Below are 17,953 nucleotides of genomic sequence, written 5' to 3'. Positions count from 1 at the left end.
TTCTTTCTTTCTTTCTTTCTTTCTTTCTTTCTTTCTTTCTTTCTTTCCTTTTTGTAGGGCAATTGGGGTTAAGTGACTTGCCCAAGGTCACACAGCTAGTTTTTGTGTTAAGTGTCTGAGACTGGATTTGAACTCAGGACCTCCTGACTCCAGGGCCAGAGCTCTATTCACTGCACCACCTAGCTGTCCCTACTTTCCCCAATCCTTATCATGCATATTATTTTGAGCCCAAACAAAAGGAAAGCTAAGTAGGCAGCACCAATTTTTCTCAGCTGGTCCACAGTATTCTCTTTCCAACAAATTTATTAGCTGCAAATTCTGATTGCTTTGGTAGTATATTTTGACCAACAGAAAAATTTCTGTCTTTCTAAATACATATGTGACCAGTGATATTTCTTCGACAGAGAGAAATGGCAAGATGGAGATTGAAATTCTATGGGTTAGAATAGAATCTCTTAGGCTAGTTAGCATGAAAGACAAATGGGTCCCTGCAGGCAAAATTAGTGGTAGACAGAACTGAAGTTCAATGCTGACTCTGTAGTCTAATGATTTAACTTCCATTCTTTTTATTAACCTTTTTATTTTAACCACCCCCAACGCCAGTCAGTCTTGTCTCCCATTTGAAACTCTGGTTGTGAACCTCTTTGCCTCTCATTCAAATTATGCTCCCAGAGTCTCTTTCCAGGTCTGATTCTCATGCTCAGCATCTTTAACCTCTAGTGATATTTTACTTACCTTGAAGTTCAAAGTCTACAAAGTCTCTCCCAATAGGAAGTGAAGGTATTCATCTGACCACTAGAACTGGAACTACCATTAAGCAATTTCTCCCTTGTTAGTGAAATACTACGGATATTCTGGCTTCCTTCAAACCTCAGCTAAAGTCCCACTTTCTGCAAAAAGCCCTTCTTGATGCAAATCTTCCCTCTATTGATTTTCTCCAATTCATCCGCTTGATACCTTCTTTGCACATAGTTGTTTTTCATGTTGTTTTCCTGCATTACAATCAGATTCTTGAAAGTGTCCATTTTTTGCCTTTCCCCCAGCATTTGGCACATAGTAGGCACTTAATGAATGCTAGTTGACTAACTGGATGAAATACTATTGGAAGCAAACTCCATGGAAAGTAACATATAGGAAACTGGGTAAAAAAACAAATCAGTACAAAAGAGATATAAGTATACAGGTATATAATAGGTATACAGAATTTAAGAGGGTATCTATTTCATGCAGTCAATAAAGGACTGGGCTTGAGATCAGGAAGAGGCATCTTTATGAGTTCAAATACAGCCTCAAATGCTTACTGACTGTGTTACCGTGGGTAAATCACTTAACCCTGTTTACCTCAGCTTCTCATCTGAGCCAGAGAAGGGTGTGGTAAACCATGCCAGTATCTTTGTCAAGAAAATCCCAAAGTGGGATCACAAAGATTTGTACACTACTTAAATGACTCAATAAAAACAACAACAATGCAAAGGATTGAGAAAGAAAGGAAGAGAACAATTTAATATTCTGATCTGGGGTTATTCCTTACAACTGAAACATCTGACATGGCCCTTGGAAGTGAGATTTGCAATATTTATCTATAATGTTAGATTTGAAAAGGATCCTTGGTCTCCATGTAATACATCATGACCCCCAAAATAAACCACATTGAACTACAACTTACTTGACAATTGATCGTATAGACTATGCCTGACAAATTTTGATGCTTGTAACAACTTTCAATAGAAAAATTTTGGTCCTAGAGTATGAAAAGAAAGATAGGCAGTCAGAAGCCCTGTATTTTAGCACTCACTCTGCCACTATGTAGTTTTATGACCTTGAGAATGGTTTCTTAACCTCTCTTGGCCTCTATCTTCTTATCTGTAACATAAAGGCTTTGAACCAGATATTCTCAGAAGTCTTTTCCAGCTGTCCAATTCTATTAATCTAATGATATGGGGGGGAAGTGGTGGCTCTTTTGACTTTGATGATTCAAATGATAATGATGCTGAAAAGAAAGATGTTGCAATTTGATAGGGAGATGAATGATTCATTTTTCTGTACCTAATTATACGTTAACTTTTCTCACATAACATTACCTCATCACTCAAGTTGATGTAGGCACCTCCAGAATTGATGATTTTGTCTGCCTGAAGGATAACTGAAACAACAGATGGGATAAAATGCAAGAAATTATTCTGAAAAAGAAAGTATCAGAGATGGGGGTTAGGAGGTGAGTCAGAAGGTGAGACTAGGCCATAGGCAATTCATAGATTTTTATCTTCAACAAAGCAATAAAAGATTTGGCTGTTGTAGTGCAGCAAATAACAAATTGGTCCCCAATGCAAATAGGTTGTAGTGAAGCATTTCTTTTTTTTCACTCTTTTAATGCAATGAATACAATTCTGAAAATAAATTGTGGGTAGTTACATATCAATTTGATTTATGTGCAAGGTACTGTGGTAGGTTCTAGACATACAAAATGAGATGTGACAGTACCTGAAACTCAGGAAGCTTATAATGTAGATGAGGACATATTCACAAATGACCATAAGTCTAATTAGAAAATGATTACATAACTAGGCCAAGTCACAGAGGCCTGAAAGTTTCAAGGATGTAGGTATCAATTCTAACTAGTAGGAATGAGAGAGAACTTCATGCAGCAAGTGTTGCCTGAGCTAACCCTTAGAGGGACAGGGAATTGTGAAGAGTCAAAATGGAGAGTCCATTATGGGCATGGGTGATGGCAGGGGCAATGGCATGGAAGAAGAAGAAGGCAGAATGAATTTAAAGAGCAGTGAACAATCTAGTGTGGCTACTGAGAAAGGAAGCTCTATGATATAAGTCTCAAAAGGCAGATTGAAATTAAATTATGGAGGGTCTGGGATACTAGGCAAAAGAGTTGATATTTTCTTGAGTAGGCAATGGAGAACCACTGAAGTCTCTTTGAGCATAAATGTTAGATTTATGCTTTAGGAAGCTTATCTTGGTGACTTTAGTCAGGGATAATAGTAAGTTACTGAATTATCCTAGTCCCTGAATAGAATAGAAATAGAAATAAAAAGCAGCCTATAGGAGAGAATGATATTTGGGAGGTAGAATTACACTTTCATGACACTCTCATGTTTTAACCTTCAACAGCCTCCTTTACTTGTTCCACTTCCTTTCCACTAAGTATGGGGGTTTCCCTTGTCTCTGTACTCAACAGAGCTTTAACTATACCTGCGTAACTGCTATGGCTCCTACTAATGGATATAGATGACCGAGGAGATCTTGGGCACTGTCATTAGTTGGAGAAGGTAGCCCAGGAAACTTTTTGGAGGTGTGGGACAGTAGAAGTGTTAAGTGGACTAAGGAAGAGTCCACTTTGAGTTCAACTGAGGGAGGGAAAAGAAGGATGCTATTGGTAGCTTCCCATTTTATTATATTTTCTCTATTCTTATCTTTGGTTTTTACATCACATTATTTACTATATAGTTGTTTTAGGCTCTTAAAGCATACTGCAGAACTAAGACTGTTGGGACACTCTGCATATTTCAACCTTATATCAAAAAAAAGAAAAGGGGAAAATGCTAACTAACTAGTCATATAAGAAAAATAGCAAGACCAGTGTTCCATGATCTTTATCTCTTACCTTTACAAAGAAGGGAGGTAGACTCATTAGGAGTAGAGATTGGTTTATTTTTGTAATTTAAATCCCCATCACCTAGCACATAGTTGTCTGGTATTATTATTATTATATTATTGTTGTTATTATAATATGTATTATATGTATATAAATAATATATATATATAATAATATATGTAATATATATTATTAAGTTGTACTTAATAAATATTTGTTGATTGATTCTCTGTTTTTCTCCAGGGTCAGAATTAATCATTATGATCACATAGCTTTTAGATTTTAAAAATTCTTTCTATTGACATTGTAGTAGTTATTGTATAGATAGCTTTCCTTCACTTTGTATCACTTCATACATCTTTCTGTGTTTCTCTATATTCTTCATAATCATCATTTTTTATGATACATTAATATCTTATTGCGTCATATGTCACAATTTGTTGTTATTCATCTGTTGATCAGCATCTACTTTGTTTCTAGTTTGCTACAAAGTTTTGATATAAATATTTTGTTCTATGTGGGACTTTTCTTTCTATGTTTGATGTTGTTGTGGCATATACTTAGCAATGAGATCTCTAGGTCAAAGGGTTGGGCATCTTAGTCAACTTTCTTTGCACAATTCCAAAACAGTTTCCAGAATGGTTAGACCAATTCATAGCTCTACCAGCAGTGCATTAGTATGCCTGACTCTCATCAACATTGATGATTCCCATATTATGTAATCTTTGCCAATTTTCTGTGTGCGGTAAAGCTTCAGTTTATTTTGATTTGCTTCTCTCCTGTTATTTGTGATACAGCACAATCTTTTTTGTAGCTATGAATAATTTTCAATTCTTTTGAAAATTGTTTGTCCGTATCATTTGACCCCTTCTATATTGAAGGATATAGCTAAATCCCAGTTAGTATGAATGATAAATCTTATGAAGTGCTAAATTATTTGAATTTATACTATATATTCCCAAAGGTGCTGGGACCAATTATCATATTTTACTTAGTTATAACTTTGAATCATGTGAGTTAAAATGTATGTAACTATTTCCCAGGATTCATACTAACCAAGGTCTAGCTATATATCTTGATCCTATATATTTTTCTTCCCACAATATCTGGAATAGCATGTTGTTATAAAAAATATTTGATGCAAAAATTTTCCCGTAGTTGGCAGCTTCTGTTACTAGTTACTTTGATGTTAGCTTGATAATTTAATTAATTATTCTTGTTAGCTATATACTAGTTCAGATGTGTCTATGCTATAGAATGAGGGCAAGTAACCTCAGAGCCCTCTAAATTTTATTTTCTTGAGAAATTTCCCAGGTATAGTTAAGGCTCCATTAAGGATATAGTCCAAGGATAAATACATACTTAAGGGTGGGAAACAGAACGAGGGAAGGAAACTTTTGAAGATAAATCAGACAGCTAGGAAGAAAAACAAGTCAGCACTTTGTAAACTAAGTGGAAAAAGAATATCAAAAAGAAAATGGTAAACATCACTAAATGTTACAGATAAGTCAAGGATGATAAGAATGGAGAAAAACCTATGGATTTGGCAATCAGGAAGAATTATGTGACTTTGATGAGAGCAATTTCAATTAAATAAGGCCACAAGTCAAACTTTAGAGCTGAGAAGCTACATACACCAAAATTCTTCATGATTTTTATACAAAATATAACTCATGCAGTAAAACTGATTTTATGTGTTTTGTGGGAGTTTATGATAATTTCTTTTATGAGATATTGAGTAGCATTGAATGACCACCAATTTACTATATTTATAACACATTTACTATAATCTATTTGTGTATTATATATTAATTACATATTATGTTATTTATCTGTTATAATTTACTATAATCTATTATATATTAATTATATTATGGATATTATTTATCTGTTATAATTTACTATAATTTATTTATAATCTAATTATTATGTTTATGAAATGTATCTTTGGTATACGTGAAATAGAAGTAGAAAGCCTATAGGAGAGAAAGATATTTAGGAGGCAGAATTATGCTTCCATGACACTCTCATGTTTAACCTTCAACAGCTTCCTTTATTTGTTCCACTTCCTTTACACTAAGTATGGGGGTTTCCCTAGTCTCTGTCCCTCAACAGAGCTTTAAATGTACCTGGATAACTGCTGTTGCTCCTAATAATTGATTGTTCATTGCCAAGTCTTTCTGAGTAAGCTATGGAAAATAGAGGACTCTGCTGATAATTAGGTGAACTACTCTATATACACCTTTGATCTCATCCCATCCCATCTCTTCACCGTCTCATCTTCTCTAGTAGAAAATGTCATCCAACTAGCTCTAATTTTAAATATTTTCCAATTTACTGGTGCTTTCCTTTTTATTTTTAATATGTATTTTTTCAAACAATAAAAAGTCACATTTTCTCTTTTCTAGTCCCACCCAAATTTATCCACCCCCCCAAAAAAATGCCTGTTACAACATGTACTCAAGCAAACCAAAGTTCTTCATTGACTATATTAAAATTAAAAAGAATGTCTTTCTGCATTCTGAGTCCCTTTATCTCTCTACCAGAATGTGGCTAGCATGTTTCACCATGGGTCCTTGGGAATGTCATTATACTGATGAGTAGTCCTACATCCTACATCTTTCAAAGTTTACAATATCCTTGTCATTGTATAAATTATTCTCCTGGTTTTGCTTACTTCATTCTGAATCAATTCATAATTAATCTTCTCAGGCTTCTTTGAAGTCCTCACTTTTATCATTTCTTAAAGCACAGTCATGTTCCAATATATGTATAACTTGTTTGTCCATTCCCCAATTTATGGTACCCCCCTCAGATTCAAATTCTTTTCCACCTCAAAAACAGTTGTAAATGTTTTTCTATATCCTTAGAGTTTGTATTTCTTGGAACTAATCTATGCTTTAATTCACTCCTTTTCTTATTCCATCTTTTCCATTCTCCCTTTTCCTTGCTGAGTGAAATATATTTCTGTATCCAACTATATACGTGTGTGTGTTTTTCTCTCCGATGACTAGTTCAGATGAGAGTGATGTTCAAATGTCACCTGCTTGTAAAGCCAAGCATGGGCAGCTTCCCAAAGTACTGCTGCTGTGAATAGTTTTCAAGGTTCTGATTACACAGTATAGTGAACTCTCTATAATTCAGTAACAAACTAAGACAAAACGTTCACAGAAAATCAAAATACAGCATTCACCATATTATGGGATATCAACTTATCACTAAAATGGGCATGTAGTTTTCACCAAAGTGGTCACATAGTTTTAAACAAAGTAAATTCATTTAGTAACTCAATCATTCTTAAGGAGGCAAGCCTCTTTAATTGACACAAAATACAGAGGTCAAAAGTTTTCCACTCCTAGGTCACATTGTCTTAATCTCTTCAATAAAAAAATCTTCTTATTAATTGGAGATTAGTTTCCTATCATCCTTAATTAGTAAGTCCTTAACTCAATCATCTAAATGTAAAGGTCAAAGTTCTCCATCCCTAGTAAATCATGATCTTCTCAGTTTGCATTAAACACCCAAGGAGAGGTCTTTTCATCTTAACTTGAGGTTGGCTCTCTGCTTCCATGGTTCCCCTTCCATGGTCCCAGCTCCTTCCAGCTCCTTGTCTAGTTCCTGTTCCATATTGAAGTTCACAGTGTCTAGTCTACCTCCTTCACAGTTTCTGTTCCTGGGAAGACAAGGCTTAACAAAGCCACAATAACATTCATATGCATTGCCAGCATCATCAATTCACTTTCTTCCTGAGAAATAAACATAGACCCAACAATAAGGTCTGAGGAATTAATACAAATCAAAAGTATAGTCACAGGAAGGTCAGTAAGACCTTCTTTCAGGATTTCTGTAAACATACAAGAAAATCCTCTTTCAGGGCTTCTGTAAAAACAGCACCATCCTCTATCAGCAGATGAATCTGTCAAAGTAACATAAAAAAACAAAGTACTGAAACCACAGTCATGCTTCCTCCCAGTTCTCCTCTCTTTTCATTTCTCAGCTCTTCTCAATTCTCGGTTCAGTCTTCACTTCTCATTTCAATTCTCAGTTCAGGCCTCAGTTCTCTTTTCTCTCTCCAGCAGTAGCAGCCCAGCCTCCAGATGCTTACTCCCAGAAGTTCTGGCCTCTCTCAGCTTGGGCTTTTCTTTATATACGGTATTAGCTCCTCAGGGTTCAGCCCCTTCCTGTTATGTCAACAAGTCCATCCCACTGTGGGATTCACAAGTATCACAAGTATCTCTGGGTCTAGATACTTGAACATGAAACTAAGTGCTAAATACTTGTTAGCTTGCTAATACAAGGGGCAGAGAAGATCTTGAAATTTCCATTACCATTACACCTGCTCCCCCAATTCCTTCCTCCTTGTTTATATAGACTTCTGCTCACATACCCTGATTAATTTTCCTTCCTTGCCCTCCCTGCCTTATCCCTTGTTGTCACTTATTGTATTCCTTTTATCTTCCCTGTCCATTATTTTTTAAAGATCATAAAGACAAAATGGAACCATTCCTAGGCTTCCTTTCTAATTAGAATCTCTCTCTGAATCTGATAATGATAGATTCAGAAAAGACACATGTACCATTTCCCTTTATTAGAATGTAAGCAATTTTTCCTTATTTAGTCCCTTATAATTGTTCCTTCATGTTTATCTTTTTATGCTTCTCTTGACTTGTTTTGTTGTACTTCAATGTTTCTCTGCAGCTCTAGTCTTTTCATGAGGAATACTTGGAAGTCCTCTGTTTGATTTTAAAAAAATACATTTCCTCTCCTGTGGATTATACGCAGCTTTGCTGGATAAATTATTCTGGATTGTAAGACTATATCCTTACCTTTATGGAATATTGAATTCCAGTTAGTTTTAATGGTGGGTGGTGGGGAAAGTTATGGTGTTTAGCTAATCCAGTAATTCTTAAATTACCTTTCCTAGATCTGTTTGCTAGGTCTATTATTTTGATGTTTAATACCTTGCATAGACTTCTGTATTTTTAGTCTTTTGTCTTTGTTTTAATATTTATTGTCTTGTGATTCACTGGTTTCTATTTGGGTCAGTCTACCAGGAATTTGTTGTTTGACAAGATTGTTGTTGTTTTCTTTACCTCTGTTTTGCCAAACTGTTAACTCCCTTTCCAGTTATTTCTTCTATAACACTCATTTCTTTTCCATTTTTTCTTTAAGCACTCTCATCTATTAAAAATATCTTGAATTCTTCTTTAAAACATTCTTGCTTTATGTCTTCTGGGAATTCTTATTGGATTTAGACCTACCTGTGTTTTTCTTTAGGGACAGGTAGGCAGCATAGTGGATAGAGCATTAGGCATGCAGTCTGTAAGATCTAAGTTTAATGTGTGATCCTGGGGAAAGTACATAACCCTTTTTGCCTCAGTTTCCTCATCTGTAAAATGAACTAGAGAAGGAAATGGCAAATGACTGTAGTATCTTTGCTAAAAAAAAACCCTTTATGGGGTCATGAAGAATCAGACATGACTGAAACACTAAACAATAATAAGTGGTGTGTTTTTTGAGGTTTTGCTTAGAGATAGTATATTCTCCAGGGTTTGTGTCCTGAGTATCCCTGCCACCATAATATCCTTTTATAGCAATATTCTTTTGTTTGCTTACTTATTCTTCCAGTCTTCTTCCTGACTTTGGACTGAATGCTAGGGTTTGGTTCTGTGAACATCCAGGGCAACTAGGTGGCACAGTGGATAGAGTGCCCCACCTGGTGTCAAAAATACTTCTCTTTATGAGTTCAAATCTGACCTCAGATGCTTACTAGTTCGATGACCCTGGGCAAGTTACTTAACCCTGTTTGTCTCAGTTTCCTCATCTGTAAAATGAGCTGGCAAAAGAAATGGCAAACCACTCCAGTGCCTTTTCCAAGAAAACCCCAGATAGGGTCACAAAGAGCTGGATGAGACTGAAAAAATGACTAAACAACTCTTTACATCTGGAATAAATGTCCATAGACTACTGCTATTTTTTAAGAGGAATTAACAGATATATCATTCTAGGATATTGGGGACAGCTCACCCTGGGGATCTGTAGATTTTCAGTGTTCTCAAAATGGTCTGATCCAGAAAAAAGACTGACTACTCTTAGCTTTGCCACTATCAATTTGGTGGAAAGTTTTGCATGTTCAGAGTGACCAAGCTATAGGCCTCCCTATCTTTGGTCTGTGGTTGATGTCCTGGATAATTCACTGCAGATTTCAACCTGTGCTAGACCCTAGAAATGAGATCCTATTCTCCTGGGGTCTGGGCCACACAGATACAGTTTGCTTCTGAATGTTCTTTTTAATCAGTGACTCTTCTTTCCCCTGGAATGCCTCAGTAAGCACAGATCTCCTCTTCAGTCCACCATTTATTCCTGGATCCTACACAAATTTAAGCCCTATTTATGTTGGGTTTAACCTGTCTTCTTTCTTGATACACAGCCTCTCCTTGTGCTGAAATGCTCTTCAGGATGTACTTCTAGGTAGGCCCTTTCCCAAGTGTCCACAAATGTTCCTATCTCTAGCCTAACCTGAACTGAAAAAAAAAATGACTCACTATTTTTTTTTCTTTTGACTCCACACACACACACACACACACACACACACACACACACACACTGACACACACAGAGAAGCCTTCACTAGACCCTGCCACCACCTTAGTCTATTGTCCTATATCTTTCCTCTCATTCTCAGCCAAACATCTAGAAAAAGCTGTCTATATCCATTGCTTCCACTTCCTCTCTTCTCATTCACTTTTTAAAATATTGTCCTCTGGGTTTTTTATCTCATCTTTATAAAGTAACCATGTTCTTTTAATTGCCATGTCTGATTATTTTTTCTTAGTCTCCATCTACCCAGACTTCTCTGCAGCATTTGACATTGTCATTTATACTTTCCTTTCACATATTTTCTCTTTTCTGATTTTCATGACTACTTTTTCCTACTTCTCCTTCTACTTGTCTGAATTCTTGTCAGTTTCCTTTGCTGGCTCCTTACTGTGGGTGTGGCCTAATCTTTTTTCTTTGACTCTTCTTCTATGTTTTCTGACTTGCTGAGTTCATCTGTTGCTATGGAGTTAAATATCATTCCAATCATTTTTATGCAGATAACTCCCAGGTCTCTATATCCAGCCCTAGTCTTTCTTTGGAGTTCTAGTCTCACATCATGAACTACGAGGTCCCAACCTATCCTTCCAATGTGATTATAAAATATTGCCCCGTCTGACACCTGGACATCATGATGGTCCTCATGGCATCTGCTGTCTTTGTGACACATGCCTAAAATGTTTTCTCCCCTCACTTATATCTTGCAGATTCTCTTATTTAAGACCCAGTTCAAGCATTGATTTTTTTACGTGAAGCCTTGTATGTTCCTCTGCTGCTGATGTTATCCCTCCTTAAACAGTCTTGCATTTATTTTGTATAGACTTAAATTGTGCATGTCGTCTCCCATTTTAGAACATAATCCTCTTGGGAGAGTAAAGACTTTTCACCCTTGTCTTTGTGTCCCAGTGTCTAGTAAAGTTCCTAACACATAGGTTAATGATTCTCATTTGAGCAAAAGATACCATATTCTAACGTCAATACACATACTGGCCAAAGAGTACAAAGCTCCTAGAAAAAAAAATTGCTTTCATAGCAATTTGAGATGTATTTGGGTTTCTGAGGCTTTCAGTGTTCCCAAATGATAATTTATAAAACCAAGAATGCATTAATTAAGACATTTCAAGAAGTTTATGGGACAGCATTGTTTTAAGGGACTTTCCACCCCCCTTCCCTGGCACTACTTCTAGTACCAAAACAATCCTGAGAAACTTCTAAAGTTTTTGCTTATTATGAAGAATTTTTTTTAGAATCAATAGAGAGATAACCTTTTGCTTGTACTTCTCAGAGGCAGAGAATAAGACAGAAATTCATTTTAAGCCCAGGAAATAAAAGGTTGTTTTGGACCACCTGGTTCTCTAGCCCTTGCCAGGATTCTTCTGGCCATTTGGTGAATTAAATGCAAAGTAAAACATATGTCCACTAGATCCTGGTTAACCAAAACCTTTAAGTTAGTGTAATACAATATATCCCTTCTAGGTTGTTTTGTTTGCTCTAAGAACTGAGAATGGGGATACTGGCCTTTAATATTTGAGACCTGAGGTCCAAACAATAAAATAATGCATGAATTTGTGTCATTCATTTCCACGTCCTCACAATTTTGCCCAACAACAGTTCATTTTTCTTGGCCCAAATAACTTTGAGGTACAGTTGGTTCCAACAGCCCAAGTTCAACAGCAGGGCTTCTCCACCTGCTTCCCTTTTTCATTTCTGGTGCTGATGGGCCTGTTATTTCTCCAGACCTCTCCTAGTGCCAGATTTCTCCCAATTCTAGGTTGGCTTATTCATTATTTTTGCTCCAGGAAAAGACCATTCCACTCCTTACCAGGGCCAGCTGGCACATTCCAGTCCCCTCCAGTATTCAAGGTCTATCTCTGTCCTGGTTTCATCTATCTCTTGGCTCCTGTCCCCCAGCACACAAGGCTATCTAATGAAGCAAAGACAATTTGTCCTGACCACTGGTGGAAAGCATTCTTGGTTCCATTACAAGCCAGCCAGACAGAAAACATTTGATAGTACTTAATCGAAATGACAAATGTCGCTACCCATTGTTTAAATTCAGGCAATTTTTTTCCTCCTTCAGAGGTTGAACATTAAGGATAAAGGGCAAAATCATATTTTTACACTACAGGTATAGGTCATTGGAAAGATGTTCTCATAAAGAGAGAACTACAGGGCATAGCATTGTCTTTAATTGTTGACATGAGCAATTTTCTGGACAGGTAACTCTGGAACATTTTTCATTTTGAAGTGAGGAATCAGCATATTTGAGTTAAATAAGTTATGAGATATAAATGTGCATGTCAATAAAATTCTAAAACAAAAATTATTCTCTGTCCTGCTCACCTTTGAGGATTTCTTTGTTAGAGCTTAGGTTTACCCTTTTCCCTAAGATATAGAGCATTATGGCTCACACCACAGCAGTGAGCAGATTCCCAAAGTCAAGGATTAGTCTCTAGGCTTATTTATGAAGAGTGAAGACACAATTTTAGCGGTGTCTTAATGAGTGGTGGTAGACACTCACCTTGGATAAGGAAGAAGGTTTGAGTGTGTGTGTGTGTGTGTGTGTGTGTGTGTGTGTGATAGAGAGAGAAGCAGAGACAGAGAAGAGGTATGAGAGAGTGTGAAGAGAGAGACTGGGGGGGTGATGGTGAGGAAAGAAGGGAAAGTTGGGAGAGTGAGGAAATAGGAAGAGGGAGGGAAAAGAAGGGGAGAAAGGGCAGTGAGGAGTGAATGTAGCAGAGAAGGTAGAAGGGGAGGAGTTAAGGAGGAGAGGAGCAAAGAGAGAGGAGGGAGAAGATACAGGAGAGAAGAGAGATGAGAAACAGCATATGTAAGAGAATTTGGGAGCTTGGAGCCTTGTAAATTTATGAGAGATACTTGGTGTTAAAATGAAGTTGTGGAAGGATTTAACTTTGCTGTCTTCCATATCCAGGTTACCCTCTTCCTTATATAGTGAAACCATATAACAAGAAAGCCCAGTGAGAGTCAGTATTTGAATGCTTAGTTTCTGAGCAAACCTTCTGTAGTCTCTGCATGGAAAAACAGCGTGCCTTGTGGTACAAAGGGAACTAGAGCTTGGGACACGAGTGCCAAGAGTGTGACTAGGAACGAGAGGTCCCCAGCATGAAGCAGATGGGATTTTGGGTGAATAGAAAATAGGATAAAAGCTTGGCAGTTCAGAGCTGAGCTTCAGCACTTTGAGAGCAATATGTAAGCAATACATGATAATTCAGTGGATTTTGTGCAACAGCTACCAGGGAAATTTTCATCTTACTGATAAATAAAGGATGTTTTCAACACTTCCCAAGCTCAGCTTACTTTGCTTGTGAGATTTATTTATTAAGAGTCTACAGTTTGTGAAGAACTATTCTGGGCCTTGGGGATGTAAATATAAAACCCAACACAGCTACCGGGGGATATGACATGTATACAAATAAATGTTATACAATGTGGGATATTATGGGGAAAGAGGAGGAATACAAACAAAATGATCCGGTCCAGGGTTCTTAACCTGGCATCCTCTTTCAGCTATTAGGGAATAGGGAAAAGCTTCATTGAAGAGAAAGTGTTTGAGGTAAGCCTTGGAGGAAAGTAGGGATTCTGACAGCTAGAGATAAAGAGGGTGTGCACTCTAAGCATGGAAAAATGATACTTAAATGCTAAGACTTCCATTTCAGGGAACAGTTAATTATCTGGTTTGGCTAGAGTATAAGTGCAAGAAAGAGTTGTAAAATAAAGCTTAAAATAAAACTTTGAAGTTTCATGAAGGTCTGATCATAGAAGACTGTGTTAGGCTAAAACCAGGAGTTGATATTTTATCTTATAGGTAGCGGGAGCCAAATAAGGTTTTCAGGCAAGCAAGTACATGATTAGACTTGCACTATATCAAAATATACCAGTAGCTTTGTGAAGAATGGATTGAAGAGGAGAGAGATGGTGAAACAAGTTGCAAAACTACTATCACAGTCAGAACCTGAGTTCTAAGGGTCTAAATTAAGGTTTTGACTAAGGAAATACAGTGAAGGGAATGAATGTGAGAGGCATTGAGGAGGTAAGATAAATAGAACTGGGACAATTGATTGGATAAAAAGAAAGCAGTAGATTGGATAACAGACAAGGAAAAGAAGTGTCACAGGTAATTGCATATTCTGAGGTTTCTATTCTGAATGCCTGTGAAATGTCATTAATAGAAATAGGGAAATTTGAGGTGGGGGAGTTTAGGGGAAAGTGATGATTTTACTTTCAGATATGTTGCATTGGAGTAGGAAATCCAGGTGGAAATGTCCAATAAGTGGTTGAAGATGCAGAAATGGAGTTCTGGGGAGATATTAGGGTGCTCTTTAAATTACTTATGCAATAGTAGTTTTATTTAGTATGAACAAAACAATTGTGGGAGGTTGTGATACGCATTTTTGTCCTCTGTTATTGGTCCTGACCCATAACTGTAGATGACCTCCACTTTGTTCCTTTGTTATATGTTTCCTGCACTGTGCTTCTAGGATCAAGGATGTTGGTCTGTATTCAAAACAGTCATTTCTTCATTTGTGGTCCATGGTAGATGAAAAGCAATTAAAAGCTTATAATTTACACGAATTATTAGAGACTGATGCTCCCTTATAGCTAGTGTTGTGTCAGCAGAATCACCAATGGTTGAGAAGTCTGTGGTGAGGTTTGCCAAACAATTCTTTGTGAAAGGCAGACTTGTTTGAAAGGCCACCTGTATTTGCCAGGCAGGAGAACTCGTTCTATAACTATGGAACTGTGAGCAAGAATACCGTAGAAGAAATGAAATAGTCCTTATAGTCCAAGAAAGGTTGAGAAAAGCAGGATAGGAATATCATCTCAAAAATGACAGCATGATATCTGCTTCATCTCTTAAACTAGAAAATCAAAAGATGATTAGAATAATAGGCAAGTTTGGCTTCGGAGTACAAAATGAAGCAGGACAGAGACTAATAGGGTTTTGTCAAGATAACTCATTAGTCGTAGCAAACACTATTTTTCAGTGACCCAAAAGATGACTATACATGATACGAGATGGTCAATATCAAAATCAGATTGATTATATACTTTGGAACTAAAGGTAGGGAAATTCTATACAGTCAGTAAAAATAAAACCTGGACTTGACTGTTGCTTAGATCATGAACTTTTATGGTAAAATTTAGACTTAAACTGAGGAAAGTAGGGAAAATCATCAGACCATATAGGTATGACCAATATAGCTCTTATGAATATGAAGTGGAGGTGATGAAAAGATTTAAGGGATTAGATCTGGTAGATAGAGGACTTGAAGAAGTATGGAAAGAGGTTCACAATATTGTACAGGAGATAGCAATAACAAAAAATCTCAAAAAGAAGAGCAAGGAAACAAAATTGTTTATGAAGCTTTACAAATAGCTGAAGAAAGGAAGAAATTGAAAGGTAAAGGAAAGAGGGGAAAGATATAGCCACATGAATGCAGAGTTCCAGAGATCAGCAAGGAGAGATAAGAGGGTTTTCTTTGTTTGTGGTAATTAATCTTTTATTTATTTATTTATTTTTAATTTTCAACATTCTTTCCACAAGATTTTGAGTTATGAATTTTCTGCCCATCTTTCCCCTACCCCACCCCAAGATATCAAGCCTACTGAATACCCCTTCACCCAATCTGCTTTCTTATATATCTTCCTCGTCTCCCCCACTAACTTTCTAGTAAGGCAAGATAGATTTTTATACCCCAGTGTCTGTATATCTTATTTCTCAGTTGCATGTAAAAACAATTTTTTAAAACATTTGTTTTTAAAACTTTGATTTCCAGATTCTTTCCCTTCTTCCCTCCTCATGCACTCCCACTGGGAAAACAAGCAATTCAATATAGGTTGTACATGTGTAGTTACACAAAACATTTCCATAATAGTTACATTGTGAAAGACTAACTGTATTTCCCTTCATCCTATTGTAATGCCATGCAAAGAAGCTTTCCAGAAGAACTGCTTCTGTGAACAGCTTTTTTTTTAAGGTTCTGTTTACTCAGTATAGTGATCACTCTATTCCATAGCAAAAGCAAAACATCCATGGAAAATCAAGGTACAGCATAATTCAAAATACATCATTCACCATATTTCAACTTATCACAGAAAATCACGATATAATATTCACAACATAGTCTCAAAGTAAAATAGTCACTCTTCAGTTAATTCAATCAGTCACTTATCAGTAGTCTCAAAGTACACAGTCAAAGTCTTCCGCTCTTGGGGCAAACTCTTGATTAACTCAATTAATCACTTATCTGTAGTCTCAAAGTCTTCCACTCTTGGGACAAAGTCTTGATTAACTCAATTAGTCACTAATCAGTAGTCTCAAAGTCTTCCAGGCTTGGGGCAAAGTCTTGATTAACTCAGTTAGTCACTAATCAGTAACAATAGTCAAAGTACTCAAAGTACAATCAGTCACTTATTCATCAAAGTCTTACTTAGTATAATACACAAAACCCTCCACCCCTTAGGTCACTAGTAAACTATAATTCCATAATTACTCAGTACCCAAGGAGAGGTCTTTTCTTCATCTTGACTTGGGGCCTGTTCTCAGATTCCCTGGATGCCCTTCCATGGTCCCAGATTCTACCTGGATTCACCAGACTGTCACCTGGGTTCAATGGCAGACAGCTCCCAGTTCCTTGGCCAGCTCTCTGTGCAGATCCTGCTCCACACTGGACTTCACAAGGTCTGGTCCATGTCAGCTCCTTCACCATTTCTGCTCCAAGGAATTCAAGGCTCAACCAAGCCACAAACAAACAAAGTCTCAGCATCCTCGTCATGCTTGAGTCACCTGGGCTCCTGGCTCCTGGGCTCCTGGTTCCTGGCTCCTGGGCTCCTGGCCTCCTGGCTCTGGACACTGGGCTCCTGGGATCCTGTTCAGAAGAAGTTCCACCACCACAAGTTTTCAGGATTCAGTTCTCCATTCTTCTATAGCTGTTCTGCCACCAGATCTCGTTTTCAAGGAAATTCTGACTGTGCCTCTCTGGGGCTTTTCTTATATACACAGTATTACCTACTTCACTTCCTTCAGCCAACCTCTTCCTGTTATTTCAATTAATAGGAGACAGGAGTTCATACCTTCTGTTTCCCCAACAGAGGCTTGATCATTTACTAAGTGCTAAGTACCTGCGACCTTTGTCAACAGAAAGGGATCTTCAAATTCAAAATTACATTACCATTACACCTATCCTACCCCCCACTTATTCTTTTCAAAAGTGTTTGCTTCTAACTACCCTCTCCCCCAATCTGCCCTCCTTTCTATCATGCAGGAGTTTTGACTTTGTTGTCTTCTTCTGGTTACGTGTTTTGATCCTTTGTCCCCAAAAAGGATTCTATGGTCTGATTGTGCTTCCTCTGCTTGCTCATCTTGCCAGCCAATTACTTGACTTTTGAGCTCTTTGCCGCAGTAGAACTTTGTTTCCAGAGTGGAGAGAGCAGTGTCCCAAATTGCTGGGATTTTCACAGTTGCCAGAGCTATGAGGAGGGCGCCCTCTCTACAGCCATCACAAGCTCTGGCAGCTAACATTCCTCACCCCAGGACCAACTGCCCAAGACTATGACCCAGATCTAAGCAGGTCAAAGTAAGAGTGATTTAACCTCTGAATGGTCACTTGGTCCCCCAATGATCTGCAGGCCAGTAGCTTCAGAGGCAGCCACACGACAGCAGCTGCAGCCACTGCAGAGGCTGGACTGCGCTCTTCTCCCCCCAGTTCCAACCGATTTCCTTACTGA

At 37.4% G+C, this 17,953-nt stretch overlaps 1 long non-coding RNA gene across 1 annotated transcript in view; it reads left to right on the top strand.

Moving 5' to 3' along the window:
• LOC138153092 (uncharacterized) overlaps nt 1-17,953 on the top strand; it is a 378,103-nt gene that overhangs the window by 333,771 nt on the left and 26,379 nt on the right. The gene's annotated exons all lie outside the window — the stretch shown is intronic.

Source organism: Petaurus breviceps, unplaced genomic scaffold, assembly GCF_028583685.1.
Source record: "Petaurus breviceps papuanus isolate PSGF00001 unplaced genomic scaffold, PetGlider_PUasm1.0 90977, whole genome shotgun sequence".
Taxonomy (NCBI): domain Eukaryota; kingdom Metazoa; phylum Chordata; class Mammalia; order Diprotodontia; family Petauridae; genus Petaurus; species Petaurus breviceps.
This window is presented reverse-complemented; position numbering and strand designations above follow the sequence as displayed.